The following is a 25016-nucleotide window of genomic DNA, read 5'->3' as shown; positions in this document are numbered from 1 at the left end:
TGCCTGTGACACGCAGCAGGACTCGCACCACCCGGACAGAGCTGTTGGCCTTACACCATCACAGCGGCTCCAAAGGAGAGAGTGGAAGTAATAAGAGAGGAGCTCTGAAAAGACCAAGCTCTGCTGCTCCCTGGCTGTGCTGCTCTGCTGGGACTCTTCCCCCCCAATGCCTGCAACACTGGCCCTGCCCTCCAGCTCCAGGGATGGACTCAACCAAAGGATCTCAAACAGACACCTTGCTGATGGGTCCTTTATTTAATGTGAATACCCACAGAGCAGACTCCTTATTGACACAGTCCCTGCCAACAGTCACATTCAGCCTGTAAACAGTGAATAAGATGCATAACAAAACCTTTTGGATACAACCTTAACATATGAGAAGAAAAAAAAGCCACCAAAACCACCACCACCAAAACAACCTGAGAAGGCAGGCTGGGCCTCTAATGATTACACTTTAGCCTATGGAGCTGAAAACAGGCAGGTTTTTGCTTCTGGAAAGCATCCAGTCATCACTTTCCTCAGGGCGTCCCTGAGCTCCTGGTTCCTCAGGCTGTAGATGAGGGGCTTCAGGGCTGGAGGCGCCACCGAGTACAGAACTGGCAGTTCCAGGTCCAGGGATGGGGAGGAGATGGAGGGGGGCTTCAGGCAGGCAACAAAGCCAGTGCTGAGGAACAGGGAGAGCACGGCCAGGTGAGGGAGGCACGTGGAAAAGGCTTTGTGCCATCCCTGCTCAGAGGGGATCCTCAGCACGGCCCTGAAGATCTGCACATAGGAGAAAACAATGAACACAAAAGAACCAAAAGTTAAACAGATGGAAAACACAACAAGCCCGAGCTCCCTGAGGTGGCAGTGTGAGCAGGAGAGCTTGAGGATGTGTGGGATTTCACAGAAGAACTGGCCCAGGGCATTGCCCTGGCCCAGGGGCAGGGAAAATGTATTGGCCGTGTGCATGAGAGCGTAGAGAAAGGCACTGGCCCAGGCAGCTGCTGCCATGTGGGCACAAGCTCTGCTGCCCAGGAGGGTCCCGTAGTGCAGGGCTTTGCAGATGGACACGTAGCGCTCGTAGCACATGATGGTGAGGAGGGAAAACTCTGCTGAAATGAAAAAGAGAAAGAGAAAGAGGCTGTGCAGCACCTCCTGCCTAGGAGGTGGTTCTGGTGTCCCAAAAGGGAATTGTGCATGGCCTTGGGGACAGTGGTGCAGATGGAGCCCAGGTCGGTGAGGGCCAGGCTGAGCAGGAAGAAGAACATGGGGCTGTGCAGGTGCTGGCCGCAGGCTCCGGCGCTGATGATGAGGCCGTTGCCCAGGAGGGCAGCCAGGGAGATGCCCAGGAAGAGGCAGAAGTGCAGGAGCTGCAGCTGCCGCGTGTCTGCCAATGCCAGCAGGAGGAAGGGGCTGATGGAGCTGCTGTTGGACACTCGCCGTGTCTGGCCATGGGGACCTGTTCATGGAGAAGTCAGTGACAGCTTAAGGGAAACGTCTCTCAGCAAAATCAAAGACATGCCCCACAAATCCTTCTCCTGTCACACACTGACACCTTATGGGGATTCAGAGTGTGGCCACAGAGAAGGGCTTTGGCTGGCGTGGGGCCTTGCGAGAGACGGGGCGGGGCGGGGCCGTGTCTGGCAGGAGGCGAGACAAAGAGCAAGAGGCGAGACAAAGAGTAGGATAGTTAATGGGAGATTGGGCGAGGAGATGGTAATCTGTAGCCCTTGGAGATGTAAAACATAGAACCTTAGGAGCTGAAGTTTGTAGCTGCTGAACTGCTGGTTTGAACAGTATATAAAGATGGGACTTGTGCAATAGAATTTGGCTTTGCATGCAGCCGGCCAAGTCCGTGTTCGATCACCGACAACACCCTTCTGTTTTTCTAGCAGATCTTCCTTCAGCTCCAGCCGCAGCCCTGGTTGGTGCTGGCTGAGTGTGACATGAGTTTCAGGGCAGTTGCTCCGGGGGTTTTTATAATTCAGCCTTGCTGTGCAGAAGTGGGAGGGGGACAGGGACCTGTCCTGGTGTTCCACTTTGAAAGCCCAGCTAACACAAGGGCACTCCCAGGGCCCAAGAACAGGAATGGCAAAAGCTGTTAAAGTGTTCTAGAGGTTTTTATAGCTCCTCTTCATCTCCCCTGCTGACTGTTTTTGGATGTCAGAAACACTCAGCATTTCTGCTGCCCTCGGGGAGAATAGAGCGAGTTCTGTGAGGCAAGGTGGTGAGTGGAGAGTGAGGGGAGCTGGTCTGTCACTCTGTCCTGTTCCAAGATCCTCTGGCCTTTCACCCTCCTCAGACAGAGGATAATCACCCTCCCATATTTCCCTTAAAAACCATCCCAGTGCTGCTGAGAGCAGATCGATCCACCACAGCCCATCAAATGTCCATCCCCTTCTCGAGCTCTCAGCCCCACACTGGTAGCCAAATACACACATGGCTCGTTTCACCAACCCAACAGCCCTTTCTCCATCATAAAACTTTTGTGTCTCACTGTGGGGCTTTCAGGTAACACCAAGATGCTACACGACCTGTTTGCGCCCTGGAGGCAAGCTCAGAGCTTAGGGGGAATCCTCAAGAAGAAAGCCAAGTGTCCTAATGATGGCATTGGATGTAGGGAGATGGAGCTCCTTCCCTGGCTGCATTGCCCACAGCCGGGCTCTGGGGCCAGCGTCACCCTGAGCCAGCTGTGCCCCCTCCCAGAGCCCCCAGGGCCGGGCAGCTGCTCCCAGCCCTGTGCTCTGCAGAGGGAACCGGGCCCGGGGCTGCAGAGCTGCCCCACGGCTCTGTTGCAGCTCTGCCTGCCCAGGAGGGGCTTCACGCCTTGGACCCCCGGCCCTGAGGGCAGAGGCTTGGCTGAGGGAGAGAGGAGGGGAGGGGGCTTGTTCAGAGGGAGGGGCTGCACTCGAGGGCATCCTGTGGAGGTCTCTAAGCTCTCCCTGCCACAACATTTCTGCCTTTTGTTTTCTCTCATTGCCTGATCTTCTCTCTGCTTGCTGAAGATCTTCCTCCTGGAGCTGTTTCCCTGTGCCTGACCTCTTCCTGCCAGCACTCACAGACCCCATATCTCTGTGCACTCTCCTTGGCCCTACAGAAACCTGCCTGTGTGCAGGGCACTGGCTGGGGACAGGTTCTGTTTGCAGCTGGGAGAAAGGACAGCTCAGACTGAGCCCGGTGGGTGCAGCAAAGGTGATGCCGGTGCGGTGCATGGGCAGAGGAGTGTCTTGAAAGCACTTTAGGAAACTCCTGCAGAGCACTCAAGTTACAGTTCCGATGCCTTAGGGACTCTTAAAAATGATGAATGCCTTTATCACTTCCCCCCTCCCATTCCCCAAGAGTAGGAGACTGAAAACAGTCTCAGGAAATTTCATCCCTATAGAAAGGATTGTGTTGGAAATACTACTGGACTGAGCTGAAGGCCTGAGCATGTCCTCATGTTCTACACCAGAGATACTCAGAGAATGTACTTCCTGAATCCACAGTCAGTGGCATGTTCCAGCTTGAGGAGATCACTCCAGGAACTGCAGCTGCACTGTCCTGCAGCCAGAGGCTTCCTGTGTCAAGGGCTGGGAATGATTCTCCCCAGGTCACTTCTCAGCATCTTCCCAGCCCTAACTGATGGAACCCCTCTGTGCCTCTGTGCTGTGCCCGGGCTGGCTGCAGGCAGTGCCCCAGCCGCCGGAAAGGCAGATCCTGTCCCTCCCTCATTGCTCGGGACTCTTCCCGGGGCACTGGGATGTGGGCATGTGCAATGCCAAGGGCAGGACCATGGGGTGGCCCCTGCCATGCTGCTGAGCAGGAAAAAAGAGGCAATGAGGCCCCAGGGCTGCAAGGGTCACTTGTCTCCCAACTGGCCTCAGGGCCAGGGACAGCAGCCGTGGCCAAAGTGCTGCAGAAGTTGCCTCTGTCAGGGCCTTTCAGCTTCTGCACACCCCTCTGCCCTCTGCAGCCCAGGCTGTCCCACGGTGTCCCTGCCCTGCGCCTCTGTCCCTGCAGGCTGTCCTCATCCCCCCGGCTGCCCCACCTGGCTGGCCCCTTCCTTTGCTGGCAGCTCTGCGTCCTGCCTGCCTCTGCCTGGGCACACAGAGCCTTGGGCTGCTCCAGACTCCTTCTGGGGGACACGTTGCACCACTGCACTGCCCGGGGAGAGAAATTCCTTTCTCCTCGTGTCCAGTTTGGACCTCCCCAGCTGCCCTTTGCATTAATTCTTTCTTTTGCCGGCTGTTCTCTACTGTGTCAAAAGGATCCACCATCTCTGAAACCACCCTTCAAGCCCTCCCAGGACTCTCCTCCGCTGTCCTCAGTCTCCACTCCACTGAGCACAGAGCTCCTTTGTCCCTGTGTAGTGATCATGTGCTTGAGGCCACGGGCACCTGGACAAGAAGGTCAGTTCTTTTCTACAGCAAGGAAACCACAGAAGCCCAGTGTTTTGAAGGCAGATGAGAGGCAGCCACCAGAGGCCAAGGCAAGCCAGACCTGTGTGTCCTTGCAGCTTCTGTCTGAAAGCAACCCTTGGACATATGGGGAGTTTTGGAGGTGGAATTCCATTTCAGCTGTGGGTGCCTGGACCGGAATGACAGTTCTTCTCGCCAGGAAGGAAAGGGCAGAGCCCCAGTGTTTCAAAGGCTGATTAGTGGTGGCTCAAGGAGGCCAAGGCCAGCCAGACCTGTTTGTCTTGGCAGCTTTTGTCTTGGAGCAATCCTTGGATAGATGGAATTTGGGAGGCCAAATCCCACTTTTGTCCATGGACGTCTGGCCCATAAGGACAGTTCTTTTCCACTGGCAGAAAAGTGAGGAGCCCCAGTGTTTCAAAGGCAGATGAGAGCTGGCCCTCAGGAAGCCAAGGGAAGCTGGACATTCCTGGCAGCTTTTGTCTGGGAGCTATTCCTTGGATAGATGGAATTTCAGAGGTGGATTCCCAATTTTGGCCATGGATGGCTGGACTTGAAAGATGGTTTTTTCCATGGCAAGAAAAGCACAGCCCCCCTGTGTTTTGAAGGCAGATGCGAGGTGGCCCCTAAGAGGCCAAGGCCAGCCTGAGCTGTCTGTCCTGGCAGGTTTCACATGGGAACAATCCTCGGATAGAATCCAATTTGGAGGTAGCATCCTAATTTCAGCCATGGGTCCCTGGAGGAGGACAGCTCTTTCCCACAGAAAGGAAAGCACGGAACTCCAGCGTTTCAGGGGCAGAGGAGAAGCAACCCTCGACATGCCAAGCTCAGCTGGACCAGGCAGGTGGCCCCCAGGAGGCCGAGCCAACCAGACCTGTTCCACGCTGTTTGCAGCCTTGGGGCCCTGCAGCATCACAATTTTGTTCCCCTGAGGCCCAGCAATAGCACAGTGGTCTCCTTGGCTCTACAGCGGCACAAAGGCCCCTTGCTTCCATGAGGCCTTGCTGTGTCAAAACGGTTTCCTTGGTTCCATGGGGCTGCAAAATAACACAATGGCCCACTGGTTCCATGAGGTCACGTAACAATGCGCGTAACAACGGTATCCTTGCTTCCACACAGTCAGAATGGCCCCGGGGCCTCCTGGAGCCCCACAGTGTCACTACGATCCCCTTGATTCCACCAGGCCCTGCCGTGCTACAATGACCCCTTGGTTATACAAGGCCCTGCAGTGTCACAATGGCCCCTTGGTTCTGAAGTGTGCAAGAGCCTAATGCTAAGAGAAAGGCTCCAAAAAACGCTTCGCCATTATCACTGCTCAACACCGGAAAGGCTTCAAAAGTGCTTCGTCATTATGGCTGCTTATCATAATCACTTTTGAACGCCTGGAAACTACGTGCCGTACGGGCCGTGCATAGCCCGCCTGGAGGCCCATAAAAAGGAAGGCAAAACTGGTGCAAAATGTGGAAGCGAAAGCAAAAGGTAGAATCCCCGCCCTTTGCCTTTCCCCCCACCACCACCATCGCCTGCTGCCAGACACCCTGAGGCCTCCGGGAGCCGACGCCGCCCGCCTGGGGAGCACCCCCCAATCCTTCACCCCTGCACTGAAATCCCGAGGGAGTTGTGCAACCCCTAGCCCTGCTCCTTCGTCCCAGGCGCACCGAGGTTCAGCTGCAAGCATCGAGCCTGCATCTCGGAGGATGGGCCGCCGCTTTCCAGCCAAACTGCTCCAGACATCAGAAGAGGCAGATAAGACCCTTCAAACAGCAGAAAAAAAAAGGCAAAAACCTCTCCACTTCCCCCACCCTGTCTCAGCAGCAACAAAGGTAGCACAGTGTGGTGCTGACTTATCCTATGCTTTTTAGAGTAACCTTGGCTTTTCTAACTTTTCTCTACTTTTCTCCTTCTTTCTCTTTGCCTCTCTTACCATTAGATAAACAGATACCCATATTTTTGGCACCAACATTTAATCTCGTTTGGTTTTAATCTCGTCTTTGGGAATATTTTGAAGCTTCAAAGTTCTTTCCTTTTATACTCAGAGATTTTGTTTTCTTTGCCCTTCTGGGTGTAAATCAGATAGTAACAAAGTGTCATAATGCTCTCCACAGTTCCATGAGGCGCCACAATGTCCCAATGGACTTTTGGTTCCATGAACTTTGGTACTGTCAGCAACAGTCTCCTTGGGTCCGCAGTGTCACAATGGACCCTTGGCTCCATGAGGTTCCGTAGCGTAACATGGACGCCTTGACTCCATGAGGTTGTGGAGTGTCACAAGGATCTCCTTGGTTCTGCGGCCCTGCTGTGTGACAATGGGCCTGTGCTTCCATGAAGTTCTGTACTGTCAACCATGATCTCCTTGCTTGCACAGTGTCATAACTGACCCTTGGTTCCATCAGGTGCCTGGCCTCCAACAGCCTCTAAGAGACCCTTATGGCCCCTCAAGGCCCCTCACAGCCCCTCATGACCTCTCAATGTCCCTCACAGTTCCCCATGGCCCCTCATGGCAGCTCACAGTCCCTCACAGCCCCTCACAGTTCCTGGCCACTCATGACCCTTCACAGCCCCCAACAATCTCTCATGGCCCCTCACAGCACCTCAGGGCCCCTCATGGCCCCTCACGACTCCTCATGACCCTTCACAGCCCCTAACAAACCCTCAAGGCACCTCACAGCCCTTCACAGCCCCTCAAAACCTCTTGGAGATCTTCTGCAGCCTAAGTAATTTCTGTGTTAATCCCACTGAAACAACCAAAAGTGGAGTAAAAATAAAGAAATTAAGCAAAGACGCCTAAAGCTGCTTAATTTTACTGGAATTTGGGGGTGAATTTGGGGTTCAGGGGAATATTCGGGAGGATCTGAGTGTTGTGGAGCCACGAAGCCAGGCAGACTGGGACCACAGTCTCACAGTTGTGCTGGCAGAACATGTCCACCTGAGCCCATCTGTTCTCCAGGAATTCCGGTTGTCTGTCTCAGTCCCTGCCCTGAGTCTCCCCCTTTGGGGTGTGGCCTCCAAAGTGCCCAAATCGCTGCTGAAGTGCCGGAGCTGCTCCTGGCTGTGGATGTTCCTGTGCCCCAGCCTGTTCTGGTCAGTGCCATGGGGGGTGGGAGGGGGTCTGGGGGCGCCTTGGGGGACTGGGATGGGCTTTTATGGCCCTTGGAGCGGTTTGAGGTGCTGAGACAGGGTTTGGGGGCTTTTGGGGCAGTCTGTGTGGGAGTTTTGGGGTGTTGGCAGGGCTGTGTGGCTTGGAGAGAATTTGGGTGGGTGTTGGGGGAGATGGGTTGGGAATTCTGTGGCTTTTGGGGCCATTGCTATTGCAGGGAGTGGTTGGGGGAGTCGTGGCTGGGAACTGTGGGGTGGTTTGAGGGGTCTGGGAGTGGCTGTGGGGCTGGGAGGGGGTTTTAGGGCAGATGTGACCTCCTCCCCAGATAGCCAAACTCGCCCCCAGACCCCACCCCCAAGATGCTGCCAGGAGTCGGGGGCTCCATGTTGTGGTTCACCCTCCTGGCGCAGCAGGAGAAGGTGAGGGGGGGGTCCCCAGGGGCCGTGTGTGTCCCCCCAGAGCGTGTGTGACCTCCCCCATCCCGGTGTCACCCCCTCTTCCCTGCCCACAATGTTCCTGAGGCAGCCCCTGCTGCCCCGGGAGGGAATTTGGGGAGGGGGCAGAGGGGGTGCGCAGCCCCCGCCGGGGGATGACCCCGGCCCAGCGCCCTTCGTTCAGCACCGAGCTGGGCTTGGGGCCGCAGGAGGAAGAGGCCGATGGGAAGCAGATCCTGCAGGGGGGACAGGGCTTGGGCTCAGGGCAAGGTCCTGCCCTGCACACCTGGCTCAGGTGTGAGCCTGCCCCGGGAAGGGAGCGGGACATTGCCATCCCCACGGATCAGGGCTGGGAGCAGCGCTGGGAGCACGGACATGGAAATCCTGGGAGCCACTGGGACCGCCCTGGGGGGTGAATGATCCCCCCCAGCACCTTTCCAGGCCGCCCTGCGAGCTGAGAAATGCTCGCTGGGCCTCGGCCTTGGCCAAGAGCCCCCGGGCTCAGCTGCTCTGAGCTCAGGCGCTGCCGGCTCCCGCAGCCCGCCCAGGGCCGCCCTGCCCGTGCCGGGGCTGTGCTGGAATTCTCTGCTGCTGCTGGGCCACTCGGGGGCTCTGGCCCAGCAGGAAAGGTGACCCTGAGCCAGGAGCTTTCCTTGGCCGCAGCAAAGCCTCGGCACGGAAAGACCTTCCCAGCGCTGGGCCCTGGGCCGGGAGGGATTGTGCCACCAGAGCTGTCCCTCCATTTCTTCTGCCAGGCAGCTTTAGCACAGGAAAAGTGGAGAAGCCAGAGCTGCCTCTCAGCTTTCCGCAGTCCTGCAGAGCAATCCTGTGTGGGAAGCAGCCTGGGAACAGGGTTGAGGTGCCAGGGCAGGGGAATTGAGAGCCCTTTCCTCCGCCGTGGGCCCAGGCTCTGGCCCTTGCCCTTTGCAATGGCCCTGCAGCTGCCAGAGGGGCCTTTTTGGCTCAGCTGAGAGCAGTCCTGCTGCAAGGCTGTCCTCGAGCTGCTTGGGCTGCACATGTGCCCAGGGAATGCTCATTGCTTGCAGTCTCAGGCGCTGTGGGTGTGCAGGTGTAACTACTGCAGGAGGGAACAGCTCTGCTGGGGGCAGTTCTCTTTTTCTTGGTGGTTTTTCTGTTGAATGAACGTTCCCTGCCAGCTGTGGGCAGAGCTGTGTAGCTGTATGTGCCACTTGTGTGTGGCACTGTGGCTCAGGAGGTGGCCAAGGGGAGCTTGGCCGAGGTGTGGGCAGAGGAATGGCCATCAGGCCAGGCTGGGGGGTCAGCGGCCGGTCAGTTGCGTTGCGTGGCCGCGGCTCTGGAGGCTTGTGTGGGAGCGTGTGTAGGGCTGGAAGGCTGGGGCTGCCGCCGCTGTGTCCCAGAGCCAGGAAGGCCGGGGCTGGCCCGGCCCTGGCCCGGCCCCGCCAGCTCTGGCAGCTGCCGGCGGGGACACAAAGGGCAGCTCCGAGCTGCGGCCGCTGCGCTGCGGCCGCACAAAGGCAGCGCCCGCAGAGCTCCAGGGCAAGGTCCTGGCCCTGGCTCGGGGCTGGGCCGGGGCCAGCGGCAGAAAATCAACTTGCAGCTTGGGCCCCGCAGCAGGGAGGAGCAGCAATTGCTGGCTGAGAGAGACTCTTGCCAAGGGCCTGCGGGGCCGGGCCCCAGGGAACGGCTTCCCGCTGCCCGAGGGCAGGCTGAGATGGGATGTGGGGCAGCAATGGTTCCCTGGCAGGGCGCTCAGGGCCTGGCCCAGGCTGGCCCCAGAAGCTGCGGCTGCCCCCGCATCCCTGCAAGTGTCCCAGGCCGGCTCGGCCATTGGGGCTTCCTGCCCAGGAGGGCTGGGCTGGGCTGGGCTGGGGCTGCTGAGGGCGGGATGGGCTCTGCCTGAGACAGCTGAAGGCTGCGCATGATGAGGCCGGGGGGGACCCCGTTCCTCAGTGGGTTCTGGGGTATCCTGGGGCTCCTGGGGCTCCATGCTTTCCTTCCTAAGGAAAAGAACCATCCTTCTCATCCAGGCTCCCATGGCCTAAACTGAGATTTACCTCCCAAATTCTGTCTATCCAAGGATTGCTCCCAGACAAAAGCTGCCATGAGAGACAGGTCTGGCTGCTCTCGCCCATGGTGGCCACCTCTCATCTTCTTTCCAAACTCTTGGACTTTGTGCTTTTCTTTCATGTGGAATAAACCCATCCTTCTCAACAAGGTGCCCATGGCCAAAATTGGGATTCCACCTCCCAGATTCCCAATATCCAAGGGCTGCTCCCAGACAAACCTGCCAGGACAGACAGATGTGGCTGGCCTTGGCCTCTGGTGGCTGTGTCTCATCTGCCCCTGAAACCCTGGGGCTTGGTGCTGCCCTTCCTCTGGAGACCACTGTGACCCTGCGTGGCCTCGTGGAACCCAGGGGCCGTTGTGACCCTGCAGGGCTGGTGGCACCAAGGGGACCACTGTGACCCTGTGACGTTCCATGGAACCAAGGGGCCACTGTGGCACTGCTGGCCCCAAGGAACCGAGGGGCCTTTGTGACAGGGCAGCTGGGGAGGCCCAGAGTGAACACCAGGAGAAAGGAATTTCCCTCCCAGGCAGGGCTGGGGTGTAACACATCCCCCAGAAGGAGCCTGGAGCAGTCCAAGGCTTTGTGTGCCCAGGCAGAGGCAGGCAGGACGCAGAGCTGCCAGCAAAGGAAGGGGCCAGCCAGGTGGGGCAGCCGGGGGGATGAGGACAGCCTGCAGGGACAGAGGCGCAGGGCAGGGACACCGTGGGACAGCCTGGGCTGCAGAGGGCAGAGGGGTGTGCAGCAGCTGCAAGGCCCTGACAGAGGCAACTTGTGCAGCCCTTTGGCCACGGCTGCTGGCCCTGGCCCTGAGGCCAGGAGGGGACAAGTGACCCCTGCAGCCCTGGGGCCTCAGGGCCTCCTTGTCCCTGCCCAGGGGTGCAGGATCAGGGGGGTTCTCCTCAGGCGGGCAGTGTCGGCTCCAGGAGGCCCCAGAGTGTCTGGCAGCAGGCGATGGTGGTGGGGGGGAAAGGCAAAGGTCAGGGACTCTGCCCCTCGCTTTTCCCTCCACACCTGCACCAGTTTCACCTTCCTTTTTATGGGCCTCAAGGCGAGCTACCCATGGTCTGTACCGCCCATTTTATGATAAGCAGACCAAATGACGAGGCATTTTTGAAGCAGTCATAATGACAAAGCACTTTTTGGAGCCTTTCTCTTATTATTAGGCTCTTACAGTGACCCTGCAGGGCCCATGGAACCAAGGGAACGTGGAACAGCTCTGACTGCCTTGGGCTCCCGGGGCCGCCTGACAGCTCTGGCTGACCTTGGCATGTCCAGGGCTGATTCTCATCTGCCCCTGGAGTGCTGGGGCTCCGTGCTTTCCTTCCTATGGAACAGAACTGTCCTTCTCCTCCAGGGGCCCGTGGTCCAAAGTGGAATTCTGCCTCCAAAATTCCGTCTGTCAAAGGATTGCTCTGTGACGAAAGGTGCCAGGACAGACGGGTCTGGCTGGCCTTGGCCTCTGGCGGTCGCCTCTCATCTGCCTTCCAAACGCTGGGGCTCCGTGATTTCTTCCCATGGAAAAGAAACGTCCTTCTCCTCCAGCAACAAATGGCCAAAAGTGGGATTCTATCTCCCACATTCTGTCTATCCAAGGATTGCTCCTAGGCAGGAGCTGCCAGGACAGACGGGCCTGGCTGGCCTTGGCCTCCTGGGGGCCACTTCTCATCAACCTTCAAAACACCAGTGCTCCACTGTGGGAATTAACAGCAGGTCAGCGAGCCTGTCTGATTCCGACATCGATCTTAGCACAATCCGTTTGTACCCATGAGAAACTTAGTGTGAACAGAAGCAAGACACCTAAACAACAGAAAGAGAAAACAGCAACAAGGCTGCACCTGGTGTTTTTCTGAACACTCAGAATGCTGATGCTATAGGTAACCAATAACAGGATGTTGCAGTTAAATAATAGCCAATGACTCTGTTGTAGAAGTGAAGCAACCAATGGATAAGTTAATGAATGATAAACATACAAAAGTGTATAAATGACACTGACTTTTTAGAATAAACAGCCTTTTGCCTGGGGTTGTTGTTGGGGTTGGTGTGTGTCGTGCCCATCCCAACAGCAACTCTCCACCCTTTCCCTACAGTGGAAAAGAACCGTCATTCCCGTCCAGGTGCCCATGGCCAAAACTGGGATTCCACCTCCAAATTTCTGTATATCCAAGGATTGTTCCCAGATGAAACCTTCCAGGACAGACAGCTCTGCCTGGCTTGGCCTCCCAGGGACCACCTCTCATCTTCCCATGGAATTAAATATCTTTTATGTCCGGGCATCCATGGCCGATATTGAGAATCCACCTCCAAAATTCCAGATATCCAAGGATGGCTCCCAGACCAAAGCTGCCATGAGAGACAGATCTGGCTGCCCTCACCCATGGTGACCACCTCTCATCTTCTTCCAAAACACTCGGACTTTGTGCTTTTCTTTCATATGGAAAAACCCATCCTTCTCAACAAGGCGCCCATGGCCAAAATTGGGATTCCACCTCCCAAATTCCCAATATCCAAGGGCTGCTCCCAGACAAAAGCTGCCATTACCATCAAGTCTGTCTGGCTTGGCCTCCTGAGGGCCAGATCTCACCCACCTTCCAAACCCTGGGGCTCTGTGCTTTCCTTCCTATGGAAAAGACTCATCCTGCCTGTCCAGGCACAAATGGCCAAAATTTGGATTCCACCTCCCAAATTCCCAATATCCAAGGGTTGCTCCCAGACAAACCTGCCAGGACAGACAGATGTGGCTGGCCTTGGCCTCTGGTGGCTGTGTCTCCTCTGCCCCTGAAACCCTGGGGCTCGGTGCTGCCCTTCCTCTGGAGACCACTGTGACCCTGCGTGGCCTCGTGGAACCCAGGGGCCGTTGTGACCCTGCAGGGCTGGTGGCACCAAGGGGACCATTGTGACCCTGTGGCGTTCCATGGAACCAAGGGGCCACTGTGGCACTGCTGGCCCCAAAGAACCAAGGGGCCTTTGTGACCCTGCAGGGCCCACGGAACCAAGGGAACATGGAACAGCTCTGGCTGCCTTGGGCTCCTGGGGCCGCCTGGCAGCTCCGGCTGACCTTGGCATGGCCAGAGCTGCTTCTCACCTGCCCTGCAGCGCTGGGGCTCCGTGCTTTCCTTCCTATGGAACAGAACTGTCCTTCTCCTCCAGGGGCCCATGGCCAAAACTGGGATTCTACATCCAAATTTGATTATGTAAGGATTGTTCCCATATGAAACTTGCCAGGACAGACAGCTCTGGCGGGCCTTGGCCTCTTGGGGGCCACCTCTCATCTGCCTTTGAAACACTGCGGGGCTGTGCTGTTCTTCCCATGGAAAAGAAACATCTTTCAAGTGCAGGTGTCCATGGCCAAAACTGGGAATCCAGCTCCAAAATTCCATATATCCAAGTACAGCTCCCAGGCAAAATCTGCCAGGACTGACAAGTCCAGCTCCCCTTGGCTTCCTGAGGGCCAGCTCTCAGCTGCCTTTGAAACGCTGGGGCTGTGCTTCTCTTCCTGTGGAACAGAACCATCCTTCTCCTCCAGCTGCCCATGGCCAAAATTGCAATTTGGCCTCCAAAATTCCATCTATCCAAGGATTGCTGCCAGACAAAAGCTGCCAAGGCCAACAGGTCTGGCTGGCCTTGGCCTCTGGTGGCCGCCTTTCATGGATCACAGGGATACAGTTTGTTTTATCACAGATACTGTCCATGGTCAGATCCACCCCTCGATCTCGTGCCACCTATAGGTGGCATCTCTGCCCTGATGACCTGAGGCATCATGGGCCCACGAGTAGGGCTAATGAGGAACACCAAAACAACAAGCAGGTAGATCAGGCTGCAAAGATAGAAGTGTCACAGGTAGACTTGGACTGGAAACACAAGGGAGAGTTGTTCCTAGCTCGATGGGCCCATGATGCCTCAGGCCATCAGGGCAGAGATGCCACCTATAAGTGGGCACGAGACCGAGGGGTGGATCTGACCATGGACAGTATCTCCCAGGTGATCCATGACTGTGAGACATGCGCTGCGATCAAGCAGGCCAGGCGGGTGAAGCCTCTGTGGTACGGTGGGCGATGGTCCAAATACAAGTATGGGGAGGCCTGGCAGATTGATTACATCACACTGCCTCAAACCCGCCAAGGCAAGCGCTGTGTGCTCACAATGGTAGAAGGCACCACAGGATGGCTGGAGACCTACCCTGTGCCTCACGCTACTGCCCAGAACACCATCCTGGGCCTGGAAAAGCAAGTCCTTTGGAGGCATGGCACCCCTGAGAGAATCGAGTCTGACAATGGGACTCATTTTAAGACAGCCTTATAAACACCTGGGCTAGAGAACATGGCACTGAGTGGGTGTACCACATCCCTTACCATGCACCAGCTGCAGGCAAAGTGGAACGGTGCCATGGATTGTTGAAAACCACCTTGAAGGCACTGGGTGGAGCAACTTTCAAAAATTGGGAACAGAATCTGGCAAAGGCCACCTGGTTAGTTAACACCTGAGGTTCCACCAATAGAGCTGGTCCAGCCCAGTCTGAATCCCTGCATACAGCAGATGGAGATAAGGCCCCAGTAGTGCATGTCAGAGGTCTGTTAGGAAAGACTGTGGGGATGAATTCTGCCTCGAGTACAGACCAACCCATCCGTGGGGTTGTCTTTGCTCAGGGACCTGGTTGCACATGGTGGGTAATGCAGAAAGATGGAAGAACACGTTGTGTACCACAGGGAGATCTGATTGTTGGGTGAAAACCATCTGTAATGTGGAATGCCTGGGTACCCCTGCTTGCTGAGGGCCACTGTCACTGTTCGTACATAGCTGTATATATATGTATATGTATATGTATTGATGTGTGTGTGTAGAGTTAGAATATCTTAGTTTGGGCATTGAGCCAATGATATGGGATAAGGGGTGGAATGTCTTGGGGTGACCTTATGATGTGTATCCCATATCGCTGCCTATGCCCAGAAATTAATTTTTGTGCTTTTCTGTGCCTCTAAACTGAGCCTGAGAGGGGGAAGGAAAAACTGAGCAAAACTTTCTCAAAGCAGTTTTTGCTTGTTCAAGGTCACACACAGACAGCAATTGGTTTTCCCCACTGCGGCAGGGGAGGGAGGAAGCACCCGGCTTGCTGCTCCCAGGACAGTTTTTTTTGGCCAGTGGTTCAGCTGCTTTGTTCTCCGGAGAGAGACTGAGAGTTGAATTTTTCCTTCCCTGGAATTTTGGATTTTCTCCCTTTTCTACTGGACTGCTTGATTGCTTTAACATCAGAGCACATCAGGAGGACTTTCCACCAGGCACAGAGGGCCTGGCCCCGGCCCAAGCCCCAGCTCCGAGGAGACCAAAGGGAGGACTCGAACACTTTCCCAGGTTTTTCCTCTACAGCGAAAGATTTTACCAGTTAACATTATTTTCCTTTCCTGTGTGTTTGTTAAATAAATAGTTTTATCTTCTTCACTTTTCTTCGAGGAAAATTTATTTTTTTCCCGAACCTGGTGGGGGAGGAGTGGTTGTGCCTTCTCTCAGAGGATATATTTCTAAATTTGGCCAAACCGGAACAGTTTATATACACTTCAACATCCAGAAATTTCTCATATCCCCCCAACAGCCTGTCCTACGTGTCACGTCTCTGAAGTCGATATCTTGCTTCACAGCGCTACTCTTTCATGGAGCAGGGCTGTCCTTTTCAGGTAATTCTGTGTAGGGAGTCTCTTCACTTCTTCATTATCTTCATCTTTGTCATTCTGTCCTCCAGCTGACCTGTTCAGGCTGGCTGCTCGTTGTGACACATGAAGAGATCAGGGACACCACCAACAAAAATGCGGGTTAATCTAGGATTTTATTCGGAAGCACTCAGTGTATATACCTCTAAACCTAAAGGCTAATTTTAGCTACAGCTTGCAGGCTTAATCACAGTGCTACAATAAATCTGTCCTATAGGAGAAGGGTTCACAAAGGATGTCTGGACTTCAGGCGGCTCTCTTGAAAGCTGTTTATTGCCTAGGTGAAGTTACAGCAGCTCAGGGAGTGGCTATCCAGAGCCAGCCCTACAGCTGCCAGCTCCAGCTGTAGGCATACCTGAAGCCGCTTGCTGCTCAAGTTACAAAGCATCAGATACTTTTCTTTGCTGAGTATCTTAATACATAACAACCCATAAGCACCACACACAATACCTTTACATTTGCCTATAGCCTATCATAGCTACTACCATCACCATATTATAGTCATTATTATCCAATCACAAGAGTAAGTAAGTTACAATTTAAGCTTACAGTGGAAAATTCTCAGACCTCTCTTCTTCTTGCTACATCAACATTTCTTGTTTGCCTGCCATATCTTTCTTTTTGGTAAAAACCTGTTTTCTATTTACTTATGCTCTAATTGAGACTCATTTACTTGGTGAAAAACACGTCTTTGTTCGTAGTCACATGCCTTTGTCCTATTTCTAAAAATCTCCTTCCAACTCATCTCCAACCTTTGCCTTCTCAGCTATTCAGTGATCACTGGTTCAGCAAAACATCTTTTACTCTATATCAAAACTTGCTTTTATTTCTACATTCGGAGATCCTTCTGCCAAGCCTACATACCTGTGAAACTTTCTTACCAAACTTTGATCCTCTCCAACAAGAGAAAAAGAGAGAGAAAGAGAAAAGAAAAAAAAAAAGGCAACAAGAGAAAAGGAAGGAGGGAGGGACATGGCAGGACATCCTCCTGCCAGGGCTGACGCTCCTCTCAGCCCCTCTCGGCCCCTCTCAGCCCCTCTCAGCCCCTCTCAGCCCCTCTCAGCCCCTCACGGCCCCTCACAGCCCCTCACGGCCCCTCTCGGCCCCTCACAGCCCCTCTCAGCCCCTCTCAGTCCCTCTCGGCCCCTCTCGGCCCCTCACGGCCCCTCTCGGCCCCTCTCAGCCCCTCTCAGCCCCTCTCGGCCCCTCTCGGCCCCTCACGGCCCCTCTCGGCCCCTCTCAGCCCCTCTCGGCCCCTCTCGGCCCCTCACGGCCCCTCTCAGCCCCTCACGGCCCCTCTCGGCCCCTCTCAGCCCCTCTCAGCCCCTCTCAGCCCCTCACAGCCCCTCACGGCCCCTCACAGCCCCTCTCAGCCCCTCACGGCCCCTCTCAGCCCCTCACAGCCCCAGGCACGGGGCTCCTCCCAAGGAGAAGGGGTCAGGCCCTGCTTGTTCTCCTTTTATTTCGGGCACTTCACAGCAACGAGCACAGAAAGGCTGAACCGGAGCCTTTCCCCAGCGTTTCCCTCGGGGTTAATGCCGAGGCCGAAGCTCTGTGCCGGCGCTGGCCCGAGCGCGAACATCCCTGCAGCCCCCGAGCCTTTGCTGTCCCCCGGGCCCGTTCCCTGTCCCCGAGTCCCGCCCGGCTCTGGCAGCAGCAGGAGCCGCAGCGCAGCGGGCGCCGGCCCGGCCCGGCCGGGGCTGCCGGGCACGAGCAGCAGCAGCGCCGGCCCTTCCCGCCCGCTCCCGCCTCGGCTTCCCAAGGGCTTTTTCCAGGGGAGTTCTGGAGCAGAGCAACCATCACCCCCAAACAGCCCCGATTCCTCAGGGCCCGGCTGTGCTGCCCTGAGCCAGCCTTCAGAGAAAAAAGGAAGGATCGGCTTCCAGCGCTGCTCTCAGCACGGTTTTACTCCCCCTGAGCTGACAGCACGGGGCTGTTGTTGCCTTTGCCTTGGGAACTGGAGATCGCGGCTGCTCTTGCCCCTCTTCTGGTTGCCACCTGAATTTTATCAGAAAACCGCAATTGCCTCTTTCGATCAGCGCTACCCACGGTGCTTTCGTGACAGTGAACTCAGTATTTTTGTCACAGGCATCATGATTAGCAGAGATTGAAATACTCAGAAGCCTGGAGCCCTGGGCACGGCCACCAATTGCGGGGCAGCGGCGCAGAGGGAACGTCCTGCGGCCCAAACCTCCTGCTCCTCCCACACAGCGCCCATCCCATCGCTCTCCCCCTCCTGCTCTCCCAGCACGGCACAAATTCCAGCTGGGAGGAGGCTTCCCAAGAAAGGGCTCGGCTCCTGTTACAGCCTGAGTGTCCCTGCAGAAGAACAGGGCATCTTTCAGGCACTTCCACAAGCTCAGGGTTCTCATTTGATCTGGGATGCAAATGGCCTTGTTAGGAAGGATAAAAGCAGAGGAAATGGATTAGAAATTATTAGAAAAAAATCACCCTTCTTCAAGACAAAGTTCACAAAATCATTCCCTGCATTTCTCCTTTTCAGATTATTTCAGTGTCTGAGAGGTCCAGCTTGCATGAACTGATTGTGCTCTTGATTTATACCAGTGCAAGAGATGTAGACTGATCTAAACTGAACACAGAAACAAAGTACCTCTGTCAGCCCATTTTCATGTTCTAGATCACTTTCCTGATGTCCACGGAGATGTGGGAATGATTATCACACACCTCTCCATTTCTGGCTGCAGGCTCTGGGGATTCTTTCTCTGAGTTCAGCCAGGGTTGCAGTCCCTAAGAATTCCTGGTTCCACCTCCTGATTTCTTAGGTTAGAACAGCCACAATGAAAACCTCACCAATGGCACAACTGCCCAGCCCACAGGGAAAAGAAAGGACAATTTGTAAACTTCTCCCAACATTTGTCCTGCTTTGCTGCAGCACTCGTGCTGCACTCACAGTGTGGGAAGCCAAGAGAAGCTGCAGTTGGTGGCACATCTTGTGACAGGAGCTGCACCTCATTCTCCCAGAAAGATTCTTGAAAAGAGCAGACAGGACTGCAGAGAAGATTCCCAGAAAACTGAAACAGCTTTCCAGAAGTGAAATGAAAATGGAAAGAAACAATCCGAGGTGTTTTCCTCTCTATTTCTGTGCTCCCCTTTTTCATGTTGCACTGCTTCTCCATCCCATGCATTCCAAATGGATCTCACCTCTAAGATCTGTGCCTTAGCAGGTTTTAGACACTCTGAAGTACCGTGAGCTGCACACAGTTTGCCTTCCCCTGGTTTTATTGGAAAGCAATGCTGGAGACAAAAGTGCAGAGCTTGGGTGGGGCACGAATTCTACAGGCAGGGAATGTGGCCCGGCAGTGTCTGACCCTCAGCAGGGACAAGGCACAGCAGCAGCCGAGGGGATTCCTCTGCCACCGTGCAGGAGCCAGGACTCTGGATCCGGGCTGGACACGGCAAAGTTCCCGTGTTTGCCCAGACTCAGGGGCTGCCCCCGGGGCGAGCGGGGCTCGGCCGTGGGGAGCGTGGGGCGAGCGGGGAACGGACACGCGGACACTCGGACACGCGGACACTCGGACACGCGGACACTCGGACAAACGGCCCCGGCGCTTCAGTTGCAGCGGCAGCAGCGGCAGCAGCGGCAGCAGCGGCAGCAGCGGCAGCAGCGGCAGCAGCGGCAGCAGCGGCAGCAGCGATCACAAGCGACTCTACACTCTCTCCGTTTCTTGCTCTTGCTCCTCCTCTCCCTCTGTTCCGCACCTTCCCCGCGCCTCCCGTTCCCGGTGTCCCCCTCCTCTCTCGGTGTCCCTTTCCCGGTGTCCCCCTCCTCTCCCGGTCTCTCCCCCTCCCCCTGCCGGGCCGGGCCATGCCCCAGGCCCGCCCCAGGCCCCGGGCGGGGCCGCCCCCTCCCCGGCCCCGGGCGTCCCGCCGCGGTCTCGCCTCCGCCCGGCTCTCGCTGTGGCTGTGGCGTTGCCGGGCGGGCATCGGTGCCCGGGGCTGGGGCGGCATCGCCACCCTTTGGCTCCGCCTGTCCCGAGCCCGGCCCCGGCCCCGGCCCCGACGCGGAGTCCGGCTCCGCCCTCGGCTCCGCCCTCGGCGCCGGCCCCGGCTCCTCCCGGGGCCCGCGGAGGACACACGGGGCGCGGCCGCTCCCGCCGCCTCCGCTGCGGCTTCCCCGGCCCGAGCTCCGCCGCTCGGCAGCGCGGCCGCCGGCCCCGAGCCGCCGGTGTTCCGTTCGGATGGGGATGCCCGGGCCGGGGCGGTCGGGGGGCGGTCGGGAGCCGTGTCTGGCCCGGGGCCGAGCGCTGACGGCCGCGTGTCGCCCGCAGGGAAGGCGCAGGAGGCCCTGCAGGAGCGGTACCGGGTGGGTTCGCTGCTGGGCAGCGGCGGCTTCGGCAGCGTCTTCTCGGGCACGCGGCTCGCGGACGGCGCCCCGGTGAGTGGCGGGGCCGGCGGAGGAGGAGGAGGGTGCAGGAGGAGGAGGGCGGAGGAGGAGGAGAAGGAGGGTGCAGGAGGAGAAGGAGGGTGCAGGAGGAGAAGGAGGGTGCAGGAGGAGGGTGCAGGAGGAGAAGGAGGGTGCAGGAGGAGGGCGGAGGAGGAGAAGGCCGGGGCGCAGCGGGGCGGGCGGTGAGCTCAGCCCGCTGCTGCCCCTTGCTCGCAGGTGGCCATCAAATGCGTGCCGCGGGACCGCGTCCGGCACTGGGGCGAGCTGGTGAGTGAGCGGGGCCAGCGGCAGAGCCGGGGCGTGCCGGGCGGCGAGGAGCCGGGGCCCGGCGGGGTGGGAGCCGCCGGGAGCCCCGGAGGGAGAGCGGGCGGGGGCTGAGCGGGGGGCGCAGAGCGTCCCGGGCTGGGTGAGGGGTCCCAGAGCCCTGGCACGGCCTCAGCCCCGCTGACGGCACCGTGCTCCTCACGCAGCCCGACGGCGCCCGTGCGCCCCTGGAGATCGTGCTGCTGGACAAGGTGTCCACTGGGTTCCGTGGTGTCATCCGGCTCCTGGAGTGGGTTGAGCTGCCCAGCAGCTTCTTGCTGGTGCTGGAGCGTCCGGAGCGGTGTCAGGACCTGTCGGGTTTGCTGGCGGAGCGGAGGTTCCTGCCCGAGGAGGAGGCGCGGGGGCTGTTCGGCCAGGTGCTGGAGGCCGTGCGGCACTGCACCAGCTGCGGGGTCCTGCACCGGGACATCAAGCCCGAGAACATCGTGCTCGACCTGGCCACCGGGCTGGTGAAACTGATCGACTTTGGCTGCGGCGCCTTCCTCCAGGACACAGCCTACACTCAGTTTGCAGGTGAGCCCTCCCAGGGGATGCTCCTGGGCATCTCATGGCCCAGCCTGGGTGTGGCACCGGGGCTTCCCCTCATTGTTGCCGGGATGGGATTAATTCTTAAGCCAAGTTGCTTTTGGGTGGGGCTGGGAGGGGGCAGTTCCCAGCCCTGCTGCCAGCCTTCAGCACCCACTCTGCCCTGGGCTGGGGCTGGAGCGGGGGCAGCCAGCCCAACAAAATCTCCCGTGGGGGTAGCAGAGAGGGGGCTCAGACCCCGTGCACCGGCCGGTTTGGTGTGCAGGCGAGGAAGGGCCTGGACTATTCTGCTGCCCTGGTTTGCCTTGGCTTCTTGATGTTTCTTGGGGCGCTGGAGGCAGGGAGGAGAGTGGGGTTTCGCCACCACTGGGTGGGTTTTTCATTTGCATGTCATGGTTGGGCCTCCCCAGGGCTTCCACTGCCCTTTTCCAACACCAGCGGCCTCTTTTCCAACCCCAAGTTTGTACACAAGTCACAGGTGCTGGCAGGAGGGCAGCGGGTCACCCCATGTGCCACTGGTGCAGCCCCTGCGTGCCCAGGGATGCTGGGGCGAGGCTCTGGGAGCAGCAGCATCCCCTGATGGACTCGGTCTGTGTTCCACAGGAACCCTGTTGTACAGCCCACCCGAGTGGATCCACCACCAACGCTACCACGGCGAGGCAGCGACGATCTGGTCCCTGGGCCTCCTGCTGTACCACCTGGTGGTGGGGAAGCACCCGTTCAGGAGGGGCCAGGAGATCATCTGGGGGCGGATCCTGTTCCCACGACGGCTCTCTCCAGGTGGCTACCTCATCTCTGCGGCACGGGGGGAATAGCAGTGCTGGGAGGCAGCAGCGGGCTCAGGAGCATCCCGCTCTGGCAGCTCTGAGCAGGTGGCACATGTCCTGCTCTCCTGCTGCCTCCAAAGCACAGAATGCATGGGCAAGTTTAGGCACAGCTCTGGTCACAGCCAGCATGGCCTGGGCACGGGAACGGGGGGCAAAGCGGGCGGGATCCTTCTGCAGCTGACTGGTGGTTTCTGCTTTCTGTGCCCAGAGTGCCAGGATGTTCTGAAGAGGTGCTTGTCCATGCAGCCCTTGGCCAGGCCGTCCTTGGAAGAGCTCTTCAGTGACCCTTGGCTGCAGGGTGTTCATGTGCCCTAGAGGATGGCAGAGAGCCACGGGCACAGTGTGATCCAGGGGCCTGGCAGGGAACAGCCCCACCCATCTCTTGGCAATCAGTGGCAAAGCAAAGCAGACTCTTTTGTCCTGCCTGTAGCTGTGAGCAGGGAGCATCAGAAGGGAACATGCAGCTCTTGGGCTGCAGCTGAGCTGGAGGCCTGCTCTGGCAAGCCCTGGTGGCCACCATCCCCTCTGGTTTTGCTTGTCTGGTTCATTGATTGTCTGCTGGGGCCCTGGGCAGAACGCTGAGAGCCTGGTGTGGCCCCGGGGAAGGAGAAGGAGCCCCTGGAGAAGCTGTAGCAGGTGGGGCTGCTGCTGCTGGAGCCACCAAGGCCGAGCTCAAGGCCGACAACCTCTTCCTGGAGCTGGCCAGTGGCAGCTGAAGATGATGGCCTTTGATTGTGGCACCTTCTCCAAAGACACGCTCCACGGCCAGTGTGCAGGTGAGTCCAGAGCCAGGGGGATGCTGCCAGAGCTGGGCATGGCACGGCCTGGCCGGGCACCAAAGGTTCCCCCTTTGCTGGGGCGGCTGCAGGGAATTCTTCAGTGGCTGCCAAGCTGCTTTTGGGCTCTGGGCAGCTGCTGAGGAGGTGGCTGTGCCATGGCTGGCTGCAGGCTGGGCACATGTCCTGCCCTGCTGCTCTGCTCCCAAAGGCAGCAATGCTGGGCAGCTTTGGGCCCAGCTCTGAGCACGGCCAGCACGGCCTGGGCACTGCGGGCGGCTGGGACAAGGGGACAGGAGGCTTCAGCTGACGGGCGGGTTCTGCTTTCTCTCCTCACAGCCGGGCTCTGCCGATGCTGAGGCTGCTCCGGGCTCTGCCAGGGCTCTGCTGGGGCTCAGCCCCGGGCACGGCTGGGCCCGCTCTCCCCTCACAGGGCTCTGACAGCTTTGCATCAGACGGGCCCCTTGCGAGCACAGCGACGGAGCTTTCTGCTTTTGCAGGTGAGTGAGACTCTGGTGCAGGCCAAGAGATTGCAGGCAGGGACACACATCCCACTGGCAAGAACCCAAACTCTGCACAGTCCCAGCTGAACGCCTGGATCTGCACAGGGTGTTCTGTCTGTCCCACTCTTCCTTCCTTTTGGGCTGGAATTGTGCCATTGCACTTTCTTCCTCCTCTGGAAGTGCCACGAGTGGGCCCAACCTGGCGAGTGGGCCGTGTTCCTGAGGCAGTGCAGTCTGGAGCTGATGGATGAAGAATCGCCCTTCTCCACGACCAAAGCAGAGCAAAAAGCCCTGAGTGGGACTTGGTGTCTTTAAGAACCCCCTGACAATTTCCAAGGGAATGTGCAGCTCATTGCAGGGTGAGAAGGAAGGGCATCTTCTCCATGAGTTGGGGTGGGACAGAGTTTAGATTGCCACTCCTGCTTGGAGCTGGCAGGGCACAAGCAATTTCCTATTGCTTCAACCACAATTTAAAATAACAATGTTGGAAACAAAGCCCAAAATCTTTAACAAAGGACTGCTGAGGTCAGTAAGATGGATCAATGCCCTCAGCATATTTACAAATACCTGAGTTGTCTTTTTGAAAAGATCAGTTACCTCTTAATTTAGAGTTACAAAAGACTTTTCACTCCACATTTGGGTTTTGGTTTTATGTTTCATAATATTTTCTGGGTTTTTTCTTTTTTGTTTTTCTAATTATTTAAACAGAAAACATATCCTAAATGATGGAGCAGCACTGCTGAACATGGGGACATGCAGAGGGAGCAGAAGCAGCTGCCTTTGTCCCCCTGCAGCTCCAAGGCCCAATCTCTGAGCAGACAGGGCTGGCAGAGACTCGCAGGCTCCCTGTTTGCTGTGCTGCCCCACTTGTGAGCGGCCCAGCTCTGCGTGAGGCACAGGGAGAACAAGGGGCAGCTCCCTGCCAGCCCCGCAGCCCAGGCACCCCTCGGGCCCCGGGGCTCGGGGCACTGTCAGCACCCGCTGCTCCAGCGCCCGCTCCTGCTGGCACTGACAGCAACACCCAAACTGTGCCTGATCCCGAGGGAGCAGCAGCAGGGCCTGGATCTGATCCCTGACTCTGGGGCAGGGCTGGACAAATGACCCCCACAGCAGCAGCAGCAGCAGCAAATGGAGCTGACTTTCAGCACAGCCCCTGCCGCTGTTCCCTCCCGTTGGCAGCGGTGTCACAGCAGCCTGGGGCACCTGGGAGCCCTCAGTGCCAGCAGGGACTGCAGATGGCAGCCCTGGGCTCCTGGAGGGTGTGCAAGGAGCAGAGGTGGGCACTCCCTGTCCATGTGGAGCTTCCAGGTGGAAAAGGCTGCTGTGAGCAGGCAGCTCCGAGGGCAGAGAAAGGAGGGTCTCGAGCACTGGATCTGTGCCAGTGCCACAGCCCTGGGCAGCAGCCACCGAGCCCCGGGGGCACAGAGGGCACAGCAAGAAGGACAAAAGCAGCCAAGGGCAGAGACTGGGAAGGGCGAGAGCTGGGAGCAGGAACAGCTGCTCCATTGCACTCTTGGAGAAAGCTCTTGGCTGTTTCAAAGCGCTGAAAGGCGTGAAGGGCACAGAGGAGGCCACAGCAAACAATGCTCCTGTTTTCACAGCCTCCCCTCTCCGTGTGCCAGAAGGAATTGGATGAACTGTATTCTTCTCTCCGAGTCATCTCGTTCAGCATGAGCAGCTCAGCACCAGGAGCTGAAGGAGCTGAAGCCTTAGGCCACAAGAGCTGAGCAAGAGGAGACTTTTGACCAAAGTAATGCTGGTGCCATGGACCTGGCTGAATGCAGCAGACAGAATCCTGGAATGACAGAATCCTTCCTGTTGGAAAAGACCTCTGAGCTCATCGAGTCCAACCATTAACCCAGCACTGTCAAGCCCAGCACTAAACCACATCCCTGAAGTGCCAAGGCCTGGACAAGAGGCCCTGAGCCAAAAGTGACCTCTGGATGAACCTTCCAACCAAAGGTTATCTTTGTATCTGCTCATTACCGAAATATGCATGA

The 25016-nt window shown here is 57.5% G+C and overlaps 1 pseudogene across 1 annotated transcript; it reads right to left on the bottom strand.

Annotated features, from left to right (window-relative positions):
- Positions 1-459: 459 nt before the first annotated feature.
- On the bottom strand, positions 460-2423 carry LOC309583710 (olfactory receptor 14J1-like; annotated as a pseudogene). Its single transcript has 2 exons — positions 2402-2423; positions 460-1441 (listed from the first exon to the last, which is right to left on the bottom strand). The product of its transcript is annotated as an olfactory receptor 14J1-like (transcript).
- Between the last annotated feature and the right edge of the window lie 22593 nt (positions 2424-25016).

This window comes from Coloeus monedula (genome assembly GCF_965178545.1).
Source record: "Coloeus monedula genome assembly, chromosome: 32".
Taxonomy (NCBI): domain Eukaryota; kingdom Metazoa; phylum Chordata; class Aves; order Passeriformes; family Corvidae; genus Coloeus; species Coloeus monedula.
The sequence above is the reverse complement of the archived record's forward strand: the minus strand, read 5'-3'. Positions and strand labels throughout refer to the sequence as shown.